Source organism: Heptranchias perlo, chromosome 12 (assembly GCF_035084215.1).
Source record: "Heptranchias perlo isolate sHepPer1 chromosome 12, sHepPer1.hap1, whole genome shotgun sequence".
NCBI lineage: Eukaryota > Metazoa > Chordata > Chondrichthyes > Hexanchiformes > Hexanchidae > Heptranchias > Heptranchias perlo.
Genome location: NC_090336.1, coordinates 53,408,600 through 53,434,213, shown reverse-complemented (window position 1 = coordinate 53,434,213; position 25,614 = coordinate 53,408,600).

Below are 25,614 nucleotides of genomic sequence, written 5' to 3'. Positions count from 1 at the left end.
AACTTTGAGATAAGAGCGGCTGGAATGATTGAAGAAACAATTTGATGCTGCAATGGATTGGGCGGGGGGGGTGGGGGGGGTGTTAAGATTTCTCTGGATGGATGAACGAAGATGGGCCGAATGGCCACCCTCATCCGTTATTATCTAGTGTTGTCGACCCTTCATCAGAACTGGAAACTGGTAGATAAGCAAGCCTCTTTCTGTGGCTGAACAAATGAAGGTAGTAGTATGGAGGCAATGGGGAAAGAAGAGAACCTCATGTGTCAGAGGCAGATAATATGTTTAATGGCCTCCGAATTGTATCATAGTACATTAGAGCACAGAAGGAGGCCATTCAGCACATCTTTGAAAGAGCTATTCAATTAGTTTCACTCCACTGCTATTTCCCCATAGCCCTGTAAATTTTTTTCCCTTCAAGTATTTATCCAGTTTCCTTTGGAAAATTATTATTGAATCTGCTTCCACCACCCTTTCACTCAGTGCATTTCAGATCATAACATCTCTCAGTATGTAAAAAAAATGTTTCCTCATGTTGCCTTTGGTTCTTTCACCAATCATCTTAAATCTGTGTCCTTTGGTTACCGACCCGTCTGTCACTGGGAACAGTTTCTCCTTATTTACTTTATCTAAAGCCTTCATGATTTTGAACACTTCTATCAAATCTCCTCTTAACCTTCTCTGCTCTAAGTAGAACAACCCCAGCTTCTCCAGTCTATCCACGTAACTGAAGTCCCTCATCCCTGGTACCATTCTAGTAAATCTCTTCTGCACTCTCTCGAAGGCCTTCAAATCCTTCCTAAAGTGTGGTGCCCAGAATTGAACACAATACTCCAGCTGAGATCTAAACAGTGTTTTATAAAGGTTTGGCATAACTTCCTTGCTTTTGTAAAATAGTATTTTTAAAATATAAAAAGAGGTGACGTTGATGAATGATCTCCAAAGATTACTTCAGTGGGGACGTCAAAAGGACATAGATTTGCTTGTGGGAGTTTTACCTTTATTAGTAAATTGAGAATGACCTTATCCAAAAGAAGTTAGTTAACTTTTTATTTATTTGTTGTTTATTCCCCACTAATGTTTTCCTCTCCATCACTGCAGACGCTGATGCTCGCTGGGCAATGTTCCATGGATACCAGCAGGCCTCTGGTACCTCTCCTGTGTGACCATTTGTAATGTGTGAGCTTTGACAGTATCGGCAAATTGTTTGACCTGATTGATCATGTCCTCTGGGCCACTGGATGGAGATCAGGAGCAGGAACACTGGCTGATTTTTTTTTCTCTCACTGTAGTTAGTGACCCTACTGCAGCTCTGGACAAGATCAGCTGACTCAACACAGACCATGGCTTGAACTGTGGACCTTTTTGCCCATTATGGATATGCAATTTAGCTGCTAAGCCATGAGGGGAGCTTATTTACAGCACTAAAAATGGATGTGTTGTGTGTGCCTTGGGGATGTTACTGGTTTCACTGCAGGAATGTAAGAATACTGTAAGAATAAACTAGTCATAGATAACAGCTTTTAAAAAAAAAGTAGAACTGTTTTTGAAGAGATTTCAGTGGTTAAAGATACATATTAAACTCCCCAATGATTTGTTGCATAGATAGATTGTAGTGTGGTGCTAAACCAAGCAGATCAGAAGATTGCGGGTTCAACCCTCAGTCCATGTGCCAAGTTAGCTGATCTCAGCAGTAGGAGCGTCCAGGCCACCATAATTGGGCTAAGTATCCCTGAGCCAGGAAGGGGGAAAATCAGCCAGGGTTCCTGCTGCTGTTCAGTGACCCCCTGCTGGAAAGTGCAAATGTGGTGCAGTCAGCTGATGGCAGGATCAGACTGTCATGGCCTCCATGGTCAAATGGTGTGTCAACACTCACTGTCTAGGCTCACACTTTTTCAGTCCACACACACAGAATGGCCACATGGATGCATGTGTTGCAGGGGGCCTGTAACCTTTCCTTCAACAGGAGTCAACACCTTAAGGAAAAGAAAGGAGAAAAATACCAAAACTCCAATAGATTGAAGTTCATTCAAAATCCAGTTGCATTTAAACTTTCAGTTGCAGGTGTGCAAGTCACAAGAAATGATTGAACTGTCAAGAGTTGAGGCTAAAAATAAGTGATATTCTGAGCCCCTTGTGAGGTGCGATTTCATGTTGGGTACGATGCTTATACTCAATCTGAACTGTTTTATTTCAAATGTTCTTTGTTTGTGGGTGTTTGCTGCAATACTCAGCTGAAGGACAATTGCACAATTTTGACACGTAGAATTAGGGCAAATAACGGAATTTACTGGCTCAGGTTCGAAATGTGTGTACTCACTTGGGATTTTAAAAAATCTTTACATTTCTCTAACTGCTTGCTCTATTGTTTCCACTCTGCAGCAGTTGAACCTTGATGGATGAAATATTGGATTCATGTGTAACTCCAAGGTTAATGCAGCTCAGAAATTAATAACTTGTGAAATTAATCCTGCCATTTCTTTCAAGCTGAAGGTGGTGTCTGCCTAGCAATCTGGCTAAAAACTGACTCTTCAATCTACACATGGCACGTATGTTTGAGTCACCCAGAGCTTGTACCTACAACCATATTGATGAAAGGCACATGACCTGCTTTGCTATCGAGCTGTTAATGTGACATTACTGCAGTTTAATTTCCTAAGATGGCATTTGTCCAGTGATTCATGTTGACTGTTTGAAATGTTCATTAAGAAATTATAAGTAATTGAGCTAGACAGATAGATACCGTACAAAAATAACTTGCATGGTTATTCTGTTGAATCATACTGCAGACTACATCATTCACAAAAGGAAACTGCCTCTTTAAGCAGGGCAAAAAAAATGGGAACAAAAACTAGGAAATGGAATTAATATGAAAAGGAACTATTTGTATTACTGGTCTTGATATCTAAACATTCTGATTGAAACAATATGATGACTAAATTAAGTAGAAACAATAACATTTCTATCTGGTTTAATCCATGATTGGAAGCTTTTGTTAAAAAGCCCAGTCTCGTCTCACTTCTTGCTGGGCTTCTCCAGTGATGTTACTGGCACACTTCCTCATGTGTCTTGGAGTGGCTCCATAAGAATGAGCAGGCGTTGCAACTTTGGATCAATCTGAGAACCAAGCGAGCAGCTGAGAAAGCTGCACTCCAAGCCAGGAGGGTGGGCCTTGTGGCTTAGGAGAGGCTCTCAGTGGGTTCTGCACTTGTGGCCCCACTGTTTCCTGCAGAGGCAATCTGGGACACTTGATATCTTCGTCGCTGCAGTGGCCTAGCAGAGAGGAAGACTCGAGAGCCTCCACCCGGGTCATTAAAATTGACATTTTACCGAAAAATGCCAAGTTGACTGGATTATTACAAATCAAAGTTGGTAACCAGATGGCAGGTTGTTGCAATTTCACTAGTGGAGCAGCTTCTTGTCCACAATAGTTTCTATGAGCATTGGTAGAGTCAGCAACACAGACGTACTTTTGGGGATCGGAGTTTGACTCGTGGATAGGCATGCTTAGTGTGCTTTTCACTCAGATGGGAGAACATTAGAGAGACTTGAAATCGGCCGATAGAAAGAAAGGATCTACATTATCGTGTCCTCAGGATTTCAGAATGAATTATGTTTGAAGTGCAGTCATTGTTCTGTAGCCAAACGTGGCTAACAGTTGCAAACAAAGATCCCACAGATAGCAAATGTGATGAATGACCAGTTAATCTGCTTTTTTTTGGTGCTAGTGATTGAGGAAGAATGTTGGCCAGGTTAGAGAAGAGCTCCATGATCTTTATTTGCTGAGTGCCATGGCTTTGAAAAAGTAAGCTCCTGGGCCATGTTCTACAGCATTGCTCAGGGAGTGAACAGGTAGTTTCGCATCTGATATGCTACACCCGATGTGAGGATTCTTGATGCTGACAGTTGATGTAAAAAAAATAGAAAATGTTGGATTTTTCAGCACTGGAACATAGGAACAGGAGTAGGCCATTCAGCCCCTCGAGCCTGCTCCGCCATTCAATTACATCATGGCTGATCTGCATCTTAATTCCATCTACCTGTCTTGATTCTATAACCGTTAATACCCTTGCCTAATAAAAATCTATCAATCTCAGTTTTGAAATTTTCAATTAGCTTACAGCTTTTTGGGGGAGAGAGTTCCACATTTCCACCACCCTTTGTGTGAAGGAGTCCATTCTGACATCACCCCTAAACGGCTTAGCTCTAATTTTAAGGTTACGCCCCTTTGTTCTGGACTCCCCCACCAAGAGGAAATAGGTTTTTTTAAATCTACCCTATCAACTTCTTTGATCATCTTAAACTGCTACCTCTCACCTGTATAATCTTCAGTTGGATTCATTTTTTAAAAAAAAGACTTGACGTGTTCAAGATCTGGTCTAATATAATTTCATTGCAACCAAACTTAAGTTACTTCAGGTTTGCTGAGATTAATTTTCCATCATTAAAGGTAAGGGGCTGGACCATATTGAATCTTGAAAGGCTATCATTGGATTGCTGGCAAAATAGCTCTGAAAACAAAAAACTACTGTGCTTTCTGGAATGAATATGTGCTTTCAAAAGAGGCGTGTTTCGGCCAGGTGTAAACACACATGAAAGGTAAAATGATGGTGCTAGTTTTAAAGGTAAATTGTGTTTAACTAACTTGATTGAGTTTTTTGATGAGATAACAGTGAGGGTTGATTCGGGCAATGCGGTTGATGGTGTATATGGACTTTCAAAAGGTGTTTGCCACTTAATAGGCTTGTCAGCAAAACTGAAGCCCATGGAATAAAAGGAGCAGTGGCAGCATGGATACGAAATTGGCTAAGTGACAGGAAATAGAGTAGTGGTGACTGGTTGTTTTTCGGACTGGAAGAAGGTGTACAGTGGTGATCCCCAGGGGTAGGTACTAGGACCACTGCTTTTTTTGATCTATGGTAATGACTTGGCTTGGGTGTACAGGGCACAATTTCAAAATTTGCAGATGATACAGAACTTGGAAGTGTAATAAACAGTGAGGCGGATAGTGATAGACTTCAAGAGGACATAGACAGGCTGGTGGAATGGGTCGATACGTGTCAGATGAAATTTAACGCCGAGAAGCGTGAAGTGATAGGTTTTGATCAGGAAGAATGAGGAGAGGCAATATAAACTAAATGTTACAATTCTAAAGGGGGTGCAGGAACATAGAGACCTGGGGGTGTATGTGCCTAAATTTTTGAAGGTGACAGGACAGGTTGAGAAAACGGTTAAAAAAGCATACGGGATCCTGGGCTTTATAAATAGAGGCATAGAGTACAAAAGCAAGGAAGTTATGTTGAGCCTTTATAAAACACTGCTTCGGCCACAACTGGAGTATTGTGTTCAATTCTGGGCACCGCACTTCAGGAAGGATGTTAAGGCCATAGAGAGGGTGCAGAAAAGATTTATTAGAATGGTTTCAGGGATGAAGGACTTCAGTTATGTGGATAGGCTAGAGAAGCTGGGGTTGCTCTCCTTAGAGCAGAGATGGTTAAGAGGAGATTTGATAGACGTGTTCACAATTTATGAATGGTTTAGATAAAGTAAATAAAGAGAAACTGTTCCTATTGGCGGAAGGGTCGAGAACCAGAGGGTACAGATTTAAGATGATTGGCAAAAGAACCAAAGCCGACATGAGGAAAAACCTTTTTACGCAGCGATTTGGAATGTTACGATCTGGAATGCGCTGCCTGAAGGGGTGGTGGAAGCAGATTCAATCATGGGTTTCATAAAGGAATTGGATAAATACTTGAAGGGAAAAAAACTGCAGGGCTGTGGGAAAGAGAGTGGGGGAATGGGACTAATTGGATTGCTTTTACAATGAGCCAGCACAGGATCGATGGGCCAAATGCCCTCCTGTGTAACCATTCTATGATTCTGTGATTTGAAGAATACGATGAGAGACGGTAACTCCTTTTGTTAGTCTGTGTGCACTGTGTTTCCGAATTCTGAACTATAAAATAAGTGTCTGTGAAAACTTGTCAGAAAGTTTAATTTCAAATTACTGTTCATAAAACATGTAAAACAACCCCATAATTTACCATAGGAGTAGGTCATTCCAGTTCAGGTTATTTTATTGGTTCAAATGCTTAAAAAGAACGCTCACCCTAAGAAGGCTTCAGTCACTTGTGAATAATGTTTATAAAACCTCAAGGCTGTCACATTTCAGGATATTTTGACCCTTATTCCACAGAAAGGATTTGAAAATAAGGATTACTTTCATCTTTTCCCTAAATGAAGTGTATCCCTAAAGGAAACTAGACAAAAGGTGGTTGATATGCTAAATGAAAATTGTATTACCCAGAAATTAAACAAGAAGAAATTTGTTAGCCTGTCTAGGTAATCAAACGAACACCTCTCACACATTGTTGGAAACCCCTTTGACTCCTGCTAGTTTGTGAAAAGAGAGAGAAATATAGAGGCATGCTTTATGAAACAGGAGTCATGTCCTTTTAAGGAGAAAGTTAGGAGGCATTTGCTGAAGCAAAGAGGTGAGAAATGCTAGACTATAGTTAGAAGACATCTTGTTCGAGTTAAGTAAGTTGGGCATCCATGAGGCGCTGTCGGCCATCAGCAGCAGCAGAATTGTATTCCAGCACAATCTGTAAGCTCATGGCCCGGCATATTCCTCACTCTACCATTACCAACAAGCCAGGAGATCAACCCTGGTTCAATGAGGAGTGTAGAAGAGCATGCCAGGAGCAGCACCAGGCGTACCTAAAAATGAGGTGCCAACCTGGTGAAGCTACAACTCAGGACTACATGCATGCTAAACAGCGGAAGTAACATGCCATAGACTAGAGCTAAGTGATTCCACAACCAACGGATCAGATCAAAGCTTTGCAGTCCTGCCACATCCAGTTGTGAATGGTGGTGGACAATTAAACAACTAACGGGAGGAGGAGGCTCTGTAAACATCCCCATCCCCAATGATGGCGGGGTCCAGCACGTGAGTGCAAAAGACAAGGCTGAAGCGTTTGCAACCATCCTGAGCCAGAAGTGCCGAGTGGATGATCCATCTCTGCCTCATCCTGATATCCCCACCATCACAGAAGCCAGTCTTCAGCCAATTCGATTCACTCCATGTGATGTCAAGAAACGGCTGAGTGCAGTGGATACAGCAAAGGCTATGGGCCCCGACAACATCCTGACTGTAGTGCTGAAGACTTGTGCTCCAGAACTAGCTGCGTCTCTAGCCAAACTGTTCCAGTACAGCTACAACACTGGAATCAACCCGACAATATGGAAAATTGCCCAGTTATGTCCTGTCCACGAAAAGCAGGACAAATCCAATCTGGCCAATTACCGCCCCATCAGTCTACTCTCAATCATCAGCAAAGTGATGGAAGGTGTCATCGACAGTGCTATCAAGCGGCACTTACTCACCAATAACCTGCTCACCGATGCTCAGTTTGGGTTCCGCCAGGACCACTCGGCTCCAGACCTCATTACAGTCTTGGTCCAAACATGGACAAAAGAGCTGAATTCCAGAGGTGAGGTGAGAGTGACTGCCCTTGACATGAAGGTAGCATTTGACCGAGTGTGGCACCAAGGAGCCCTAGTAAAATTGAAGTCAATGGGAATCAGGGGGAAAACTCTCCAGTGGCTGGAGTCATACCTAGCACAAAGGAAGATGTTAGTGGTTGGTGGAGGCCAATCATCTCAGCCCCAGGACATTGCTGCAGGAGTTCCTCAAGGCAGTGTCCTCGGCCCAACCATCTTCAGCTGCTTCATCAATGACCTTCCCTCCATCATAAGGTCAGAAATGGGGATGTTCGTTGATGATTGCACAGTGTTTGGTTCCATTCGCAACCCCTCAAATAATGAAGCAGTCCGAGCCCGCATGCAGCAAGACCTGGACAACATTCAGGTTTGGGCTGATAAGTGGCAAGTAACATTCGCACCAGACAAGTGCCAGGTAGTGACCATCTCCAACAAGAGAGAGTCTAACCAACTCCCCTTGACATTCACCGGCATTACCATCGCCAAATCCCCCACCATCAACATCCTGGGGGTCACCATTGACCAGAAACTTAACTGGACCAGCCATATAAATACTGTGGCTACAAGAGCAGATCAGAGGCTGAGTATTCTGCAGCGAGTGACTCACCTCCTGACTCCCCAGAGCCTTTCCACCATCTACAAGGCACAAGTCAGGAGTGTGATGGAATACTCTCCACTTGCCTGGATGAGTGCAGCTCCAACAACCCTTAAGAAGCTCAACACCATCCAGGACAAAGCAGCCCGCTTGATTGGCACCCCATCCACCACCCTAAATATTCACTCCCTTCACCACCGGCGCACAGTGGCTGCAGTGTGTACCATCCACAGGATGCACTGCAGCAACTCGCCAAGACTTCATCGACAGCACCTCCCAAACCCGCGGCCTCTACCACCTAGAAGGACAAGAGCAGCAGGTAAATGGGAACAACACCACCTGCACGTTCCCCTCCAAGTCACACACCATCCTGACTTGGAAATATATCGCCGTTCCTTCATCGTCGCTGGGTCAAAATCCTGGAACTCCATTCCTAACAGCACTGTGGGAGAACCTTCACCACACGGACTGCAGCGGTTCAAGGCGGCGGCTCACCACCACTTTCTCAACGGCAACTAGGGATGGGCAATAAATGCTGGCCTCGCCAGCGACGCCCACATCCCATGAATGAATAAAAAAAAAGTAAGATGACCCAATGATGGGAAGAATGGCATTTTCTTCATCTTGTATCACACAAAGACAAGTATGAACTAATTGAACGAAGTGAATCTGATCATAACTGTTGCTCTGTATGTTTAATCACTGTGAAATAAAGCAGCTTTGTGATTCATATGATGCCTTGTTTTGCCAAGTGTTTGCTTGGTCTTCCTTCGGAGAGTTTGAAGAAGTACACGTGTGAAAGCACGAATATCTGGTTCAGGTCACAAGCGGGTAATATTGTGACAGTGTCACGAATCACTAATCCCTCCCATAAATACATGCTGACTCCCTCTTATCATACCTGTCTTAGCTTTTCATCGTTCCCTCTTTCAGGATGCTTTCTAACACTTCACCCATAACAAGTGTTTGGCTCATTGGCCTTCATTTTTCTGGGTCATCCCTAAGCCTTTTTTAAAAAACATTAGGGCTATGTTACCTACTTCCCACTTGTCAGACCTTGCTCTCATCTCTAATGTTTCCTTAAAGTTATTGGAAATTACATGACTGATTTCGCTCGCCACTTCTTCAAGCACGCTTGTAAACCACCTTATCTGAAATTTCTATTCCTTTTAGTACTTCTCCCTCGAAATTCAATTTCTATGCTGAGGAGACTTTCTGTGGTCTCCATAAACACAGAGAAGAAGAATTTATTTAGTACATTTGCTATTCCTTGTTCACTTGATACCAGTCATTGATAGCATTGGACACTTGTCCTTGTGATCTGATGCTCGTCTTCCAATGAATTTTTCCTTTTTGTCTAATTTGAAGGTAGATTGTTGTTTTTCTCCCTTTCACTAGTCAAGAAAGCAAATTGCTCTCAGGGTCCTGTCTGAGCGAATGGCCAGAATGACACTTCCTTTTTTCCGTTCTCCTCTTCCCTGTGAGGATGTCGCTGGTCTCTGCTTGAGACCCCCTCTTTCCCCCCCCGCCCAACCCCACCTCCATCCACCACAGCATGCAGCGCAGTGCCTCGGCCTGGAGGGATTGTGGCCATGAACCCACATGCCACCTTTCCCAGGCTTCATATATTGGAATACAATGGATTGTGCCACACCCTTAGTTTTAAAGGCCTTGACCTTTAGCTGAATGATCTGTTTGCAAATTGTCCTGCTTCTAAATTGGTCCATAAATAAGAGATTATTGCTGGAGTTTCAAAATGTTGGAAAATTATCTCAGAATTCCAATTGTTGTAATGCTTTATTTTGCAAATCAAATGGAGCAAAGCAATGGACCATGATTTTTTTTATTTGGTGGCCTGACTTGAAGAAAGACACACAACTTTTTTCATCTCAATGCCGTTTGCGGGATCTTGCTATGTGAAAAATGACGACAGTTGCCTACCTTACTCACTGCATTTGAAAATTCCTTGAGAGGTTTCTGAGAGATCTGATGAAGTGCAATATGAATATACATCACACCAGTTTGTTTCTCTGTATTTCTTCCCAGCTAATTTTCCACATTAGCAACACGTCTTGGATTTGTTTTTAGTGCAAACTTATTCCCAGCAACTGGAAGAATTTTTTGTTTATTTTTATTGCCGTGCTTTCATTTATATATAATGAAGCTTAAGGGCTAATAAAGGAAATGTAGCATTGCATTCCGGTGCATGGATTCTGTTCATATTTGGGACCTGAGAGCTCTTGTGCATACTAATTTATTTTGCAGTGTATGATAAATTTTCTGTTTTTTAAAAAAAAATTTTTTTTGAAACTAATGGTTTCAGGAGTGGATCTGGTGCGTTGTATTCAGGCACGGCTGGAGATGTGAAGGGTATCGTCAGAAGAGTAGATTTCTATTGTCATAGGGAGTCAGTGTAGTTACAGTGGGATTGCCATAGAAACCGATCATGACAGCTGTTATTTCTCGCTCCCTGGAGTAGTGGTATATGGTAATGGTGGTCAAAAGGAAAATATGGAATTGGGGGGATGGGTTGGCAATGGAGAACTGACAGAACATTAACGGCTAAAACTTGAAAACCTTTCGTTATTGTTAATTAGCATATTTTCTTTTTATTTACAGGAAATTCTGAATATTGAAGCTTCAAATCTTTCTCTCTTCTGCAACCTGATAGAATTTTCACCAAAGAGAGCAACATCATTTATAGATTTGATTAATTTAATCAGCTGAAAATTGGTATTTCAGGGGAGTAGAAATGAATATTTTAACCTTACCTGCCCTTAGAAATTACAGCTTAATGAAAGCATGTGAATTCTAGTCATAACCCTTTGTTTCTCAGAGGTTTGAACATGCACTCTGTCCATCCTCATTTGTGTAGCAAATCTGTAAATTGTGTCCATTATCCATGGCGCATGATTTTTGGATATCAGGTTTTCTGCATTTTTGGCACACTCTTTTCTTTGTATATTGTTCAAACCCATTTCTCATAATGTAATATGTTTTAAATGACTAACTGACAACTCCCCAGAGCAGCACATGAATTTCTCATGAATCTCAAACTAATTGAACAGCATTTTGATTGAAGGTGTTTCTTGCGCCAATGCAGCTGCTGTCAGCCAGACTGTCTGATTATATTCCTTATAATATCCCACCAACTGTGGAACAGTGGCAACTACCCCTATATCTGCTCATACATTGTGAACTGGCACTGAGTCTGAGTGGTGTCAAATATCTTCGGTGTTATGCAATACTCGTGATGGATTAGTATGTATTGGGCGACATGGACATGTTGGGCCGAAGGGCCTGTTTCCATGTTGTAAACTTCTATGATTCTATGTCTCATGTGAACTATACCAGTTTGTGACAAATATACATAAATGTAAGAGTCAAATGTTTATTGTACAGCATTTGATTCTACACGTGCTCCTATATCATGTATATGTTTTTACCTGTGCTACTCTTCATACAGAGGTGTCAGCCGTGACTCAGTGGTAGTACTCTTGAGTTAGAAGGTTGTGGGTTCAAGTCCCACTCCAGAGACTTCAGCATGTAACCTAGGCTGACACTCCAGTGCTGCACTGTCGGAAGTGCCGTCTTTCGGATGAGATGTTAAAGCGAGGCCCTGTCTGCCCTCTCCGGTGGACGTAAGAGATTCCATGGCACTATTTTGAATAAGAGCAGGGGAGCTCTCCCCCTACGTCCTGGCCAATACTTAGTCTTTTTAAAACATTAATTAAAAAAAATAGCAAATTATCTGGTCATTATCTCATTGCTGTTTGTGGGACCTTACTGTGTGGATATTGGCTGCCGCGTGTCCTACATTACAACAGTGATTACACTTCAAAACTACTTCATTGGCTATAAAGAGCTTTGGGACATCCTGGGGTCATGAAAGGTGCTATACAAATGCAAGTTCTTTTTCTTTGAGTGCACATATGATGTTGTCTGACGTTTGTGGTTATCCTAATCTAACTATAACAATGGTGAAAGGAATTGCATCCAATTTGGGAGTGTGCAATTATAAGAGCCCATTGGGGAGATCAATCACACTATTACATCTGGGCACCAAGCACAGAACACCTGGAGCTGTCTCACAGCTTATTAGCATTCTGGCTCTGAGTCTGAAGGCTGTGGGTTCAAGCCCTACTCCAAAGCCAATCTAGATTGACACTCCAATAGGTACCATCTTTGGAGGAGTCTTGAAACCAAGGGCCGGATCTGCCTATCCTGTTAGAAACATAGAAAATGGGAGCAGGAGGAGGCCATTTGGCCCTTCGAGCCTGCTCCGCCATTCAATATTATCATGGCTGATCCTCTATCTCAATACCATATTCCCGCTCTCTCCCCACACCCCTTCATGTCTTTTGTGTCTAGAAATCTATCCAGCTCCTTCTTAAATATATTCAGTGATTTGGCCTCCACAGCCTCCTGTGGTAAAGAATTCCACCGGTTCAACACCCTTTGAGCGAAGAAATTTCTCCTCATCTCAGTCCTAAATGTCTTATCCAGTTTCCTGAAACTGTGACCCCTCGTTCTGGACCCCCCAGCCAGGGGAAACATCCTCCCTGCATCCAGTCTGTCTAGCCCTGTCAGAATTTTATATGTTTCAATGAGATCTCCTCATATTCTTCTAAACTCGAGTGAATACAGGCCGAGTCGACCCAATCTCTCCTCATACAACAGTCCTGCCATCCCAGGAATCAGTCTGGTGAACCCTCGCTGCACTCCCTCTATGGCAAGTATATCCTTTCTTAGGTAAGGAAACCAAAACTGCACACAATACTCCAGGTGTGGTCTCATCGAGGTCCTGTCCAACTGCAGTAAGACATCCTTGCTCCTGTACTCACATCCTCTTGCAATGAAGGTCAACATACCATTTGCCTTCCTAACTGCTTGCTGCACCTGCATATTTGTTTTCAGTGACAAGTGTACAAGGACACCCTTTGTACATCAACGTTCCCCAATCTATCACTATTTAAATAATACTTTGCCTTTCTGTTTTTCCTTCCGAAGTGGATAACTTCACATTTATCCACATTAAACTGCATCTGCCATGTATTTGCCCACTCAATCAACTTGTCTAAACCGCCTTGAAGCCTCTTTGCATCCTCCTCACAACTCACGATCCCACCTAGTTTTGTGTCGTCAGCAAACTTGGAAATATTACATTTGGTTCCCTCATCCAAATCATTGATATATACTGTGAATAGCTGGGGCCCAAGCACTGATCCCTGCGGTACCCCACTAGTCACTGTTTGCCATTCCTGTCTGTTAACCAATTTTCAATCCATTCCAGTATATCACTACCAATCCCATGTGCTTTAATTTTGCACACTAACCTCTTATGTGGGACTTTATCAAAGGCCTTCTGAAAATATGTGGAATGTGGAAAATTGTTGGACTATAACTTGGTGTTGTAAAATTGTTTACAATTGTCAACCCCAGTCCATCACCGGCATCTCCACATCATGGAAAATATTATTGATTCTGATAGATAGTAAAGATCTCATGGCCTGACTTGAAGAGCAAGAAGTTAAGATTCTTGTCAAGCTGAGCTAAGCTGGGATAGAATTCTACCTCTCTTGCTACATTAATAAATCTTTGAAGACTCCATTCCAGTCATTATATTGGTTGGCAATTCCTTAAACCCCATCTTTCACCAAGTTTTTGTCATCCCTCCTAATCTCTCCTTTGGCTTTCCTCATGAAAATGTGGATCATCTTGGCACATTTTTCTACATTGAAAACACTATATAAATGGAAGCAGTAATAGTAGTGTTGATGGTAATCAGAATATTTTCTCTGTGCTCAGTCAGTGCTCATGGATGCTGATTCAGATGCCTGGATCTTGCTGGTGCTGTGTGGTGTGAAAGGTTTGCTCTCACTCCATATGGTTCTTGTTTATTTGTGGAGAAGTGTACAGAGTGCGTCACATCAACATTATCTGACATTTTTCATTGCATCAATATTGTATGTGGAGCTGAGTTATGTTGGTCTGGTGTTTACCAGATTGAGTGGTGGTGCTCCAAGTTGGCCTCTCCTGCATCCTCCAGATTTTGTTAACTGATGTCAATGATTCTGGGCTCTGCCGTTGTCAGCTTTGCCAGATTTGTGGGTTCACTGCAGTCCTTTTGGCTTTGCGGTTCAACACCTTTTGGAGAGTTGGTTTCATACCTATCTCTATCTCTGTGCAGCCACCCTTAATTCTTTAACCATTTTCTGTTTTTTGTGAGACTGCCCATCAGACATCAAATTGCATACAAGCCAGGACTTTCCCCAGTTGAACATTGGGGAAAATTAAAGCTGTCTCATTTGCTTTTGGCAAAAATTCTAAAACTTGGCCCCCAAGCCCCCTCCTCCAGGTGGCCACTCCGGTTAAACCGAAGTGCTTCCTCAGTGTCCTGTTTGGCCCGGAGATAAGCTTGAAACCTCACATCTTATCTGTCACTAATGCCACATTTTTCTATCTCTGCAACATTGCCCATCTTTTACCCTACGTCGCTCTCACCACAACTGAAATCCTTATCCATGAATTTGTCACTTCAAGATGTAAAATTCCAGACACCAGTCTCCCGAGGTCCCCCCTACACAAATTCTACTACTCGCATCCTGTCCTGTACTAAGCTTTGTTCACCTTTCATCTCTATCTTTGCTTAGCTCCATTGTTCCCTGTGTCTCCATGCACCAGATTCAAAATCTTAGTTCTCATTTACAAATCCCTCCATGGATGTGCTCAGTTCTGCCTTTAACATTCTCCAGCCCTAGGTTCTAGCCCAAGCCTTGTGGTCCTCTAATTCTGGCCTACTGTGCAACCCCTTCTCCTCAGGTATTCCTCACTTAGAGGTTCAGCTCCCCAGATCCTACCCTTTGGCATTGCCTCCTTAAACCTCTTCACCTTGCGACTTGCCCCTCCACCTTCAAAAGCATAATTAAAACCTATTGATTTTTTTCGACTTTGCTTTTGGTCAAATCTCCTAATTATTCAACGACTACACAATCTGTTCTCATGTGAGGTGCTTGGGATGTTTTACATCAAAGACACTATAAATGCAAGTTGTTGTGTTATTGACATCACTAAACTCCTTTCTAACTTTTAATCAGGTCCCCGCTCCTGGTGCTGGTGGGGTGGAGTTCACTCCTGCGACAGATAGCTCAATTCTGTGCCAATATCTCCACCACTGCAACTCTTACTCCGAGCTTGGTAAACCATGGCTTCCAGAATTACTTGGTGCCAATTTCTAATCAGCTCTGCTCTGTTAAGGGCCTGGTTTCTTGTCAAGGTGCTTAGCAGTGATCGTTGTTAATCGATGATGACTGGGTGGCTTAATTTCTCCGTCCTTGTAATTTAAAACCCTGTCAAATAGAAAATGAAATGTAGTGAGCTCGACGGTAATTGTAAAGAACCTCTTGCAAAACTGTCTTAAGTGCATTAATAGACATTGGTCTAAAAGAAAGCCCCTAATTTATTGGTGTAGCATTTGAATGCTAACAGTGGTGGGTTCTGCTAATACTCAGGTTATGTGCTCCACAGTTTGCTTTTAAATTGGTTTGTGTGCTGCTTACATTTCCTTGTCACGAGGTGGGTTGGAAGATTTTTGAAATCATGAACAGAAATTTAATGAAGACTACTGCTAGCAGGTCTTACTTTGTCCCAAGATGAAATGCTAACAGATAATGATAATCAGTAATTACTGTGTAATTACGTTAGCATGGAATGACAACTGATTTTAAAATCCAGTGCATTGTAACCTCCAATAAAGCTGCTGTAATTCAAATGGCTGCGTCCCATCTTATCTGGAATTAAGTTCCATCCAGTTTACATGATTGAATTTTTTTTGCCCTGAGGACCACCAGACAACGTAATTATGTGCTTACAGTACAATGTGTATTTCTACAGAGTTAGCGAATCAGCATTCTCAAAAGGGTTAGCACCACACTTGGCAGAACTTTCTGCGCAATAAAGTTATGGGCTGAAACTTGTTATCATTCCTCATTTAAACAGACAGTACTTGTGAACATACTTTAGAGCATCTTGAGAAAGATTATTCCTTTGTTTATTTAAAAATAATACTCTGCTATCTTTGGAGAACCGATAGCCTAGACTTTGAGAATTGTCAGCCTTCCCTAAGCAAGTGTGATGCCTGGGATCCAAAAGCAGTTCTGTATTCTATCGAAGACTGGAATGAAAGAGAAGAATACTAAAGCTCTTGGGCACTTTTTTTTTAAACACTGATGCGCAAGACTTGGTTTGGTAAATAGGAGGACTCATTAGTGGAGTGTGACGACTTTTATCAGAAAGCATTTTCTAACCTACTTGGCAGCTGCCTGAATTATTCCTGCCAAAATTTGAAGAATGATGCCAACTTTTGGGAGTTGCAGAGCACCACTTAATGCAACTATGGAGTAAACTTGCACAATAACCACTTAGAAATAATTATTAGGCAATGAAATTTTCTTCATACAGTAACTTTCAATTTCAGTTGCATCTAAAATGAGTTAAGATCAGCTCCACTGGTGTAAATAATGAACACTAAAGAAATATCCAACTTGAATAAAGGGTATGATTATTTATATTCTAACATTGGTAGTGTCTACTGCATAATTGTAGTTACATTGCGACTTAAGGAAAATCTGCAGCTTCACAATTTGTTTTTAGTTGTATTCTAATTTTTCTAACTGTGTAACTACCTGCTACGCAGTGTGCACGCAGAAGCCAGAAGAGACTGATGTGGGTCAAGATTTGAGTGTTCTGAGCTGCCGTGTTAATGACCATTTGCTGGCAGCTATGTGGAATGTCAGATGAACTGGCCCAGACTACTTCTGTCAAACAAGGCGCGATGCTGAACAAGTCTTTCAGAAAGCTATCCTCTGGAGCACAGCACCCAACAGTGAAAGGCCATTAATGGGATCTGGGGAATAAAAGAAAGAATGGGATTTGTTTAAATGTATCCCACACGTGTGATAAATGCTGACTGGATGTCTCTTTTTTTTATATATGAAGCTAGAGTTTATGAAATTTGAATCACTGATTTGTGTTAATGACTGCTGTTTTTTATAAGATATGTCAGTTCTTCATATCTATAGCATGCCACTATTACATGTTCATTTTGTGACAAAATGAAGTTTTTGCCGTCTTCAGCTTATGTCGTTTAAAAACTGGGCAAACTCAAATCTAAGTGAATCCTTTGGTCAGATAAATAGCCAATGTGCAGCTGATCTATAAGTTTCATCGGTGCATTATAGGACCTGCTGCAAATTCGAACGTCTAGTACTTAGGCAAGGTTGAATGCCATTAGGCAAAGCCATGAAGAAGGCCAACAGTGTTCTAGGTTTTGTAAATAGGGGCATGGAGTATAAAAATAATGGATGTATTTACACAAAAACATTGATTAGGTCACAGTTAGAGTACAGAATTTCTTCAGTTTTGGTCACCTCATTACAGAAAGGACACAAACTGTTTCTAGAATGTTTACAGTGTGGATTCACCAGTGTGATTGTTGAGGTTGGGAAACTGTTGCTATGAAGAGAGACTTAAGATGCTGAGACTGTTTCCAGCAGAGAAGACTTAGAGAAGATTTGATCGAGGTTTTAAGATTATGAAGAGTTTTGATCGGATGAATAGGGAACAGCTATTTGCTCTGGTTGGGGAGTCAATGATGAGATAATTAATTTAAAATGGTCAGTAAGAGGGCGAGGAGTGAATTTGTTTCTGCAGAGGATTGTTGGAGCACGGAAAGCATTGAGGCACGGTGTGGCCAATTTCTTTTAAGAGGAAATTGGATAAATATTTCAAGCAGAGGGAGCTAGGGGGCAGCGAGATTAGTTTTGGATTGTTCCAGCAAAGAGTTCCATAGAATTACATAGAATGTAAAGCACAGAAACAGGTCATTCAGCCCAGTAGGTCCATGCCGGTGTTTATGCTCCACATGAGCTTCCTCCCATCCTTCTTCATCATCGAACCCCACCTTCTATTCCTTTCTTCCTCATTTGTTTATCTAGCTTCCCTTTAAATGCATCCATTCTAGTCGCCTCAACTACTCTCTGTGGAAGCAAGTTCCACATTCTAATGACTGTCTGGGTAAAGAAGTTTCTCCTGAATTCCCTATTGGATTTATTAGTGACTATCTTACATTATGGCCCCTAGTTCGGGTCTCCCCCACAAGTGGAAACATCTTCTCTATGCCTACCCTATTAAACCCTTCCATAATCTTAAAGACCTCTATCAGGGTACCCCTCAGTTTTTTTCCAGAGAAAGGAGCTCCAGCCTGTTCAATCTTTCCTGTTAGGGATAACCTCTAAGTTCTAGTATCATCCTAGTAAATCTTTTTTGCACCTTCTCCAGTGCCTCTATATCCTTTCCATAATATGGACATCAGTACCGTTCACAGTACTCCAAATGTGGTCTAACTAAGGTTCTTCATAAGTTTAACACAACTTCCCTGATTTTCAATTTTATCCCTCTAGAAATGAGCCCTAGTGCATTGTTTGCTTTTTTTATGGCCTTATTAACCTGCATCATTACTTTTAGTGATTTGTGTATCTGTACCCCAAGATCCCTCTTTTCCTCTACCCCAATTAGACTCTTATTTTCCAAGGAGTATGTGGCCTCCTTATTCTTCCTGCCAAAATGTACACCTCACACTTAGCTATATTAAAATTAATTTGCCAATTACATGCCCATTCTACAAATTTATTGATGTCTTCCTGTATTTTGTCGCAGTCCTCAGTATTAACTATACTCCCCAATTTGGTGCCGTCAGCAAATTTTGAAATTGTACTTCTGATTCCCGAGTCCAAATCATTTATGTAAATAGTGAACAACAGTGGTCTCAGCACCAATTCTTGTGGAACACCACTTCCCACCTTTTGCCACTTTGAGTAACTACCTTTAACCCCGACACTCTGTTTTCTGTTTTGTAGCCAGTTTGCTATCAATTTTGCTACTTGTCCCCTGACTTAGTCATGAGTCAACAATGTGGTACCTTATCGAAGGCCTTTTGAAAATCCAAATGTATTACATTTACGGCATTACCCTTGTCTATCCTTTTTGTTACTTCTTCAAGGAATTCATTAAGGTTGGTCAGGCATGACCTTCCCTTTGAAAACTGTGCTGACTATTCTTTATTATATTTTCGGTTTCTAGATGTTTTTCTATCGAGTGGATCGTGAACCGAGTAGGAATGTGAGAATTTGGTGAGAGTGGGAATTAGGTGTGGAGGGGGAGGGAGGTGCCCAATTTTTTATTTTAAAAAGTGAAGAAACCCAAAACAGACGAAAAAGTAATTATCTATAAATAAATAGATAATTTAGTCACGAGAAGTGGCGCTGAGCTCCAGAGGAGGAGCACATTCACTAAGAACAGAGAGAGTAACATCACTGTGACGTCACAGTGAACAGAGAGAAGGAGCTCTGAGAGACCCGGAATAAAAGGGTAGGTTAAATCGGGGTAAGTAAATTAATAATAATCGAGTATCTAAAGGGAGTTTAGAAAAAAAAAAGGTTTCTAAATATAATGGACAGGCAGCTGACACCCACTGCCTGCAATTCCTGTGCCGTGAGAGAACTTCAGGATGCTTCATGTATCCTTAAGGGCCACATGTGCAGGAAATGCCTCCAGTTGTTCAAGATCAAGCTGAGGGTTTCTGAGCTTGAGGGGCAGCTGGAGTCACCGCAGAGCATTTCCTGGATCATATTTTCCAGGAGGTGGTCACCCTGCAGCCACAGAGTTCAGGATAGCATATGGGTGGCCTTCCAAGAGGGTAAGAAGAGGCAGGCAGTGCAGGAATCTTCTGGGTGTGTGGCACTCGCAAACCGGTATTCTGCATTGAATACCAGTGAGGACGACGACACCTCGAAGGAGTGCGGTCCTGAGCATAGCACCCTGGGGCAAAGGATTGCACAGGAGGGCACAGTGAAGTGTAGAAATGCAGTAGTCATTCGGTCGTCAAGGGGACAGACAAGCGTTTCTGTGACCGCCGATGTGAGTCCCACATCGCGTGTTGCCTCCTCGGTGTCAGGGTAAATGACACCACGGAGAGGGTGCAGAACATTCTGTGGGGGGAGGAAGGGGAACAGCCAGAAGTCATGGTTCATGTAGATACCAAGGACATAAGAAAGAAAAGGGATGTGGTCCTGCGGTCAGAGTTTCAGGAGCTAGGGAGGAAGTTAAAAGCAGGACCTCAAAGGTAGTAATCTCTGGATTACTCCCAGTGCCACGCACTAGTAAGTACAGAAATAGGAAGATAAGGCAGGTTAATTCGTGGCTAGAGACATGGTGCAAGAGGGCGGGCTTCAGATTCTTGGGGTATTGGGACCAGTTCTGGGGCAGGAGGGACCTATTCAAGATGGACAGTTTGCACCTCAATAGAGCTGGGACCAATGTCCTTGCGGGGAGGTTCACTAGTTCTATGGGGGAGGGTTTAAACTAATTTGGCAGGTGGATGGGCACCAGGATGTAGCATTAAAAAGGAGAAACAAGGTGCACAAAGGATTGGGAGAAAAAGATAGCACTATCTTTGGTGGGATCAGAGTAAGAGAGAAACGATAATCCGGGTGGTCGAAAGTTTAGAGTGCATGTGTATAAATGGATACAAGTTGTTATTCAGGAAAGAAAGGAGGGGTGGGGGAGAGTTGGTGGTGGTGGTGGTAGGAAAATATTGCAGTGCCGGAGAGAGAGGATGTCCTGGAGGGGTCAAGGACAGAATCTATTTGGTTAGAGTTGAGAAACAGTAGAGGTGCCATTACACTAGGTGTATTCTATAGGCCACCAACTAGTGGGAAGGGTATAGAGGAGCAAATTTACAAGAGAGGTGCAAGAACTATAGAGTAGTGATAATGGGGGACTTCAACTATCCTAATATAGACTGGGATGGTAATCGTGTAAAGGGTAAAGAGGGGGAGGAATTTCTGAAGTGTGTTTAGGAGAACTTTCTTGATCACTGTGTTTCCGGCCCAACGAGGAAGGAGGCATTGCTGGATCTGGTTCTGGGGCATGAGGTGGGTCAAGTGGAGCAAGTGTCAGTGGGAGAAAATTTAGGGAACAGTGATCATAGTATCATAAGGTTTAGATTAGTTATGGAAAAGGACAAGGAGCAATCCAGAGTAAAAATACTAAATTGGAAGAGGTTGATTTCAGTGGGTTGAGAACGGATCTGGCCCGGGTAAATTGGCATCAAAGATTGGCAGCAAAACTGTAATTGAACAATGGGCGGATCTTTAAAGAAGAGATGGTTCGGGTACAGTCAAGGTACATTCCCACAAGGGGGAAAAGTAGGGCAACCAAAGCCAGAGCTCTCTGGATGAGGAAAGAGATAGAGTAAGATGAAGCAGAATAAGTGGGTGTATGACAGATGTCAGGTTGATAATAGAAAATACAGAGGAAAAGTGAAAATGGAAATAAGAGGGACAAAGAAAGAGGATGAGAATAGACTGGCAACTAACATAAACAGAGTTCAAAAGTCTTCTATAGGCATATAAATAGTAAACTGTTAGTAAGAGGAGGGATGGGGCTGATTTGGGACCAAAAAGATCTACGTATGGAGGCAGAGGACATGGCTGAGGTACTAAATGAGTCTTTGCATCTGTATCAAGGAAGAAGATGCTACCAAAGTCACAGTAAAAGAGGAGGTAGTTGAGACACTGGCTGGGCTAAAAATTAATAGAGGAGGTACAAGAAAGGCTGGCTGATATTTGGTAGCTAAGTCACCGGGTCCGGATGGGATGCCTCTTAAGTTGCTGAGGAAAGTATGGGTGGAAATTGCAGAGGTGCTGGCTATAATCTTCCCACCCTCCTTAGATATGGGGGTGGTGCCAGGGGACTGGACAATTGCAAATGTTACACCCCTGTTCAAAAAAGGTGTAAGGATAAACCTGGCAACTACAGGCCAGTCAGTTTAACCTTGGTGGTGGGGAAGCTTTTAGAAACGATAATCCGGGACAAAATTAAGTCATTTGAACAAATGTGGATTAATAAAGGAAAGCCAGCACAGATTTGTTTAAGACAAATCGTGTTTAACTAACTTGATTGAGTTTTTTGATGAGGAAACAGAGAGGGCTGATAACGTGTTTCTGGACTTTCAAAAGGCGTTTGATAAAGTGCCACATAATAGGCTTGTGAACAAAATTGAAGCCCATGGAATAAAAGGGGCAGTGGCAACATGGATACGAAAGTGGCTAAGTGACAGGAAGCAGAGGGTAGTCGTGAACGGTTGTTTTTTGGACTGAAGGAAGGTATAGAGTGGTGTCCCCCAGGGGTCAGTACTAGGACCACTTTTTTTTTGATATATATTAATGACTTGGACTTGGGTGCACAGGGCACAATTTCAAAATTTGCAGATGACACAAAACTTGGAAGTGTAGTAAACACTTCAAGAGGACATAGGCAGGCTCGATGGGCGGAATGGCCTCCTTCTCTGCTGTAACCATTCTATGATTCTATGATATTACATCTTTGACTAAGGATTCCAGTTGGACAGGTATGGGATGGGCCGAATGGCTGCCTCCCATGCTGTAATCTTGTATAGGTCATCTTCTAGAATCGATTCTACTCATTGGGGTTTGGAATGGCTGCTCAGATGATTTGTATGACTGAGAGCTCAAAATTCTTTGTTTAAGAATTAATTAAGACAAATGTTTTATTTGAATGGCACAATATGTTTAAAATATTGATAGCGTGTGTATATCGAGATAGAGAGGGATAACGATATGTGTGTATGTCACTGACTAGTTGCTACCCAGGCAGAAATATGATTAACAGCTGCTGTGATATGAATTTGGCCTTCTAAACGTAGCCCAATCTTATGATCCTGGGAGCAGTTTAGCCATCTATCAACTCATCAACCTTGCAATTGTGTATGATCTGTAAAATTATCAAGTTTGGCTGCCAAAGGCAATCTTCAAAGAAATTGTTTCGACATTGGAGAGAATGCAGTGTATTAAAACATTGTTCCATTTTAAGAAACTAAGAAATGCTGGTAGAAATTTTGCAGAACTGATAGTTAAACTAAACGCTTGTAGGCTGTTTCGAGACCCTTTACCTTTATTGTGCTTTACAGTATTTTCCTGAAGTAATTTTTTCTGTAAATCATCTAATTGTAAATAAATTTGATTGTTATATTTAGAAAGTGGGTCAGGCATTGAATATTTTCCACCTTCTGAATTAACAGGAGATATTGTGAGAATATTACACCATTTCCAGTGAAGAGGATAATTCCAAGCCCTCGGCAATGCATCATAAGAAGTACGCTCGAGGTGTATGGTCTGTGAGGGTCTGGTACAACCATTGATGGAGAAATCATGTTTTATAAAGCCCAAAATGCACTACACCTACTGAACCTACTTTATCTCAGGAGCATACAGCACAATAATTGATTAAAAACAGTATACTTCAGGTTGCTGATGAGGCCCAGAAATCTGGGATGCTAATATTAAAGCTAGCATATATGTATTACTCTTGAAGTTTGATTAAAATCAGTGGGGATGATCTATAGGATGTAGTACCATGTTAATGTTCTTCAAGTGCCATTAGATTTTTTTTCCCCCCCCATTTAATTATTTTTGTTGAAGAGAATAAATCAGTAGTTGCATCCTGGAACTCCCTCCCGAACAGTACCGTGGGAGAACCTTCACCACAAGGACTACAGGGGTTCAAGAAGGCGGCTCACCACCACCTTCTCAAGGGCAATTAGGGATGGGCAATAAATGCCGGCCTCGCCAGCGACGCCCACATCCCATGAACGAATAAAAAAAAATGCAGTGGTCATTTCGGATTTTAGAATTTTATTGTAAGTTAGCCTATTATCATTGACCTGCAGGTTTGATTACTATTGTGTAAACATTGTCCAAGAATTTAAAACGTCACATTGTAAATGCACATCTGATGGCCACATTGCACGTTTTTTTTTTAGCTTTTTTGGAAAGTTGAGGTATGGGTTGGACTAACTCACTTGAGTCATTCTGATAAAAGCATCAAAGCTTTCACTGAATTTAATTCTGTTATTTCTTTATACTAGCAGCATTTCATACACTTTCTATATATTTAAAATTAATAATAATGCAAGTATAAAGACCATTTTAGTTAAGTTAGTTTTGAGGCCTTTTTTTATTGGTTATCTTTCAGCAGCCATAGGCAAATTGGAAACTTGAGAGAGACATTGCTACTGATCTATATCCCTAAATAAATTTTGTTCTACAACACATGTCTCTTCCTACCCCTTCTATATGGTGACCTGTATAATCTATCGTCATTTGTGTCAGTCCCAGAATCTACATGAATTACATTACTATTGTTTCATTGGTGTCAGTATTTTCTTTTAGGATTACTGTGTTTGTGTCTGATTTTTCATTTGAGTGTTATTTCTAGCAAATTGAACTTTTTCCTGTGCTCTGTTCCCCATCTAAACATTCTGGCTTCAAAATATGGCTAGACTATTGAAGGCCTTTCCTCTTCATGCCAGTGAGCCATGTATCCCCCTGATCCCTTGTTGATGAAGGCTGCACATTGTGAACATTTTGAGAAGTTTAAAAGCAAATTGAAAAATAGTCTTAAAAAATTGATAAATCTTGAATGGCTGAAATGGCATATCTATGAATGAATCAGGAAGCATGCCACATCACTCCAAATCTTTCTCACCTCAAGCAAAGACAAGTGAGAGAAAACCAACCGTAAAGGGTCCCGTAAACGGTCTGACCATCTACAATTTAGGGGTCTATCCATAATGTCCAATATCTAACCGGACAACAGCGTAATTCACGGATGTAATAATAGTACCCACCTTGTGATCTGAACTGGATATTTGTGTCTTTCACATGTCAAATCCTTTTGAAGGTAGACCAGTTGCTAAAATAAGGCCATAAAAGAGTTATTAAGATCTGGAACGCACTACCTGAAAGGGTAGTGGAAGCAGATTCCATAGGAACTTTCAAAAGATAATTAAACATGTACTTGAAGAGGACTAATTTGCAGGGTTATGAGGAAAAAGCTGGGTGTGAGACTGAATTGGACAGCTCTTTCAAAGAGCTGGCACAGGCATGACTGGCCGAATGGCCTCCTGTGCTGTAAGATTTGATGAGTTCTGCTTCATTTCATGGCAAATTAATATACAGAGTGACATTTATAATCAGAATCAATTAATCCAATCGGGCCAACTTGCCTTTGTCTAATAATAGAAAATAACAGATACGCTACACTTCCCCATATCAGTGGGTCATCTTGCTTGACTTAAACAAAGTAACTTTTAACTGTCGTGCGTTCTAGCCTCAGAGTCTAGTGAAAGCTTGCCCTTTCAGCTTTCTTTTTTAAAAATCTGACTGATGGTATCTCCTGTCTTTATTTTTTTTTATCTCCTTAACAATGATAACCTTCAGGGAGAGCCTATATCAGCCAACTCCTGGCAAGCTCCCAGAACAAGGGACCGCCCAATATGGTGGGTCCGCGGTGCTTATTTGTGACTTAGACAGGCTGACAAATTGCCTACTGTTTACACTCTTTGGGGAAACATCTTCAATCCCTATCCCATTTAT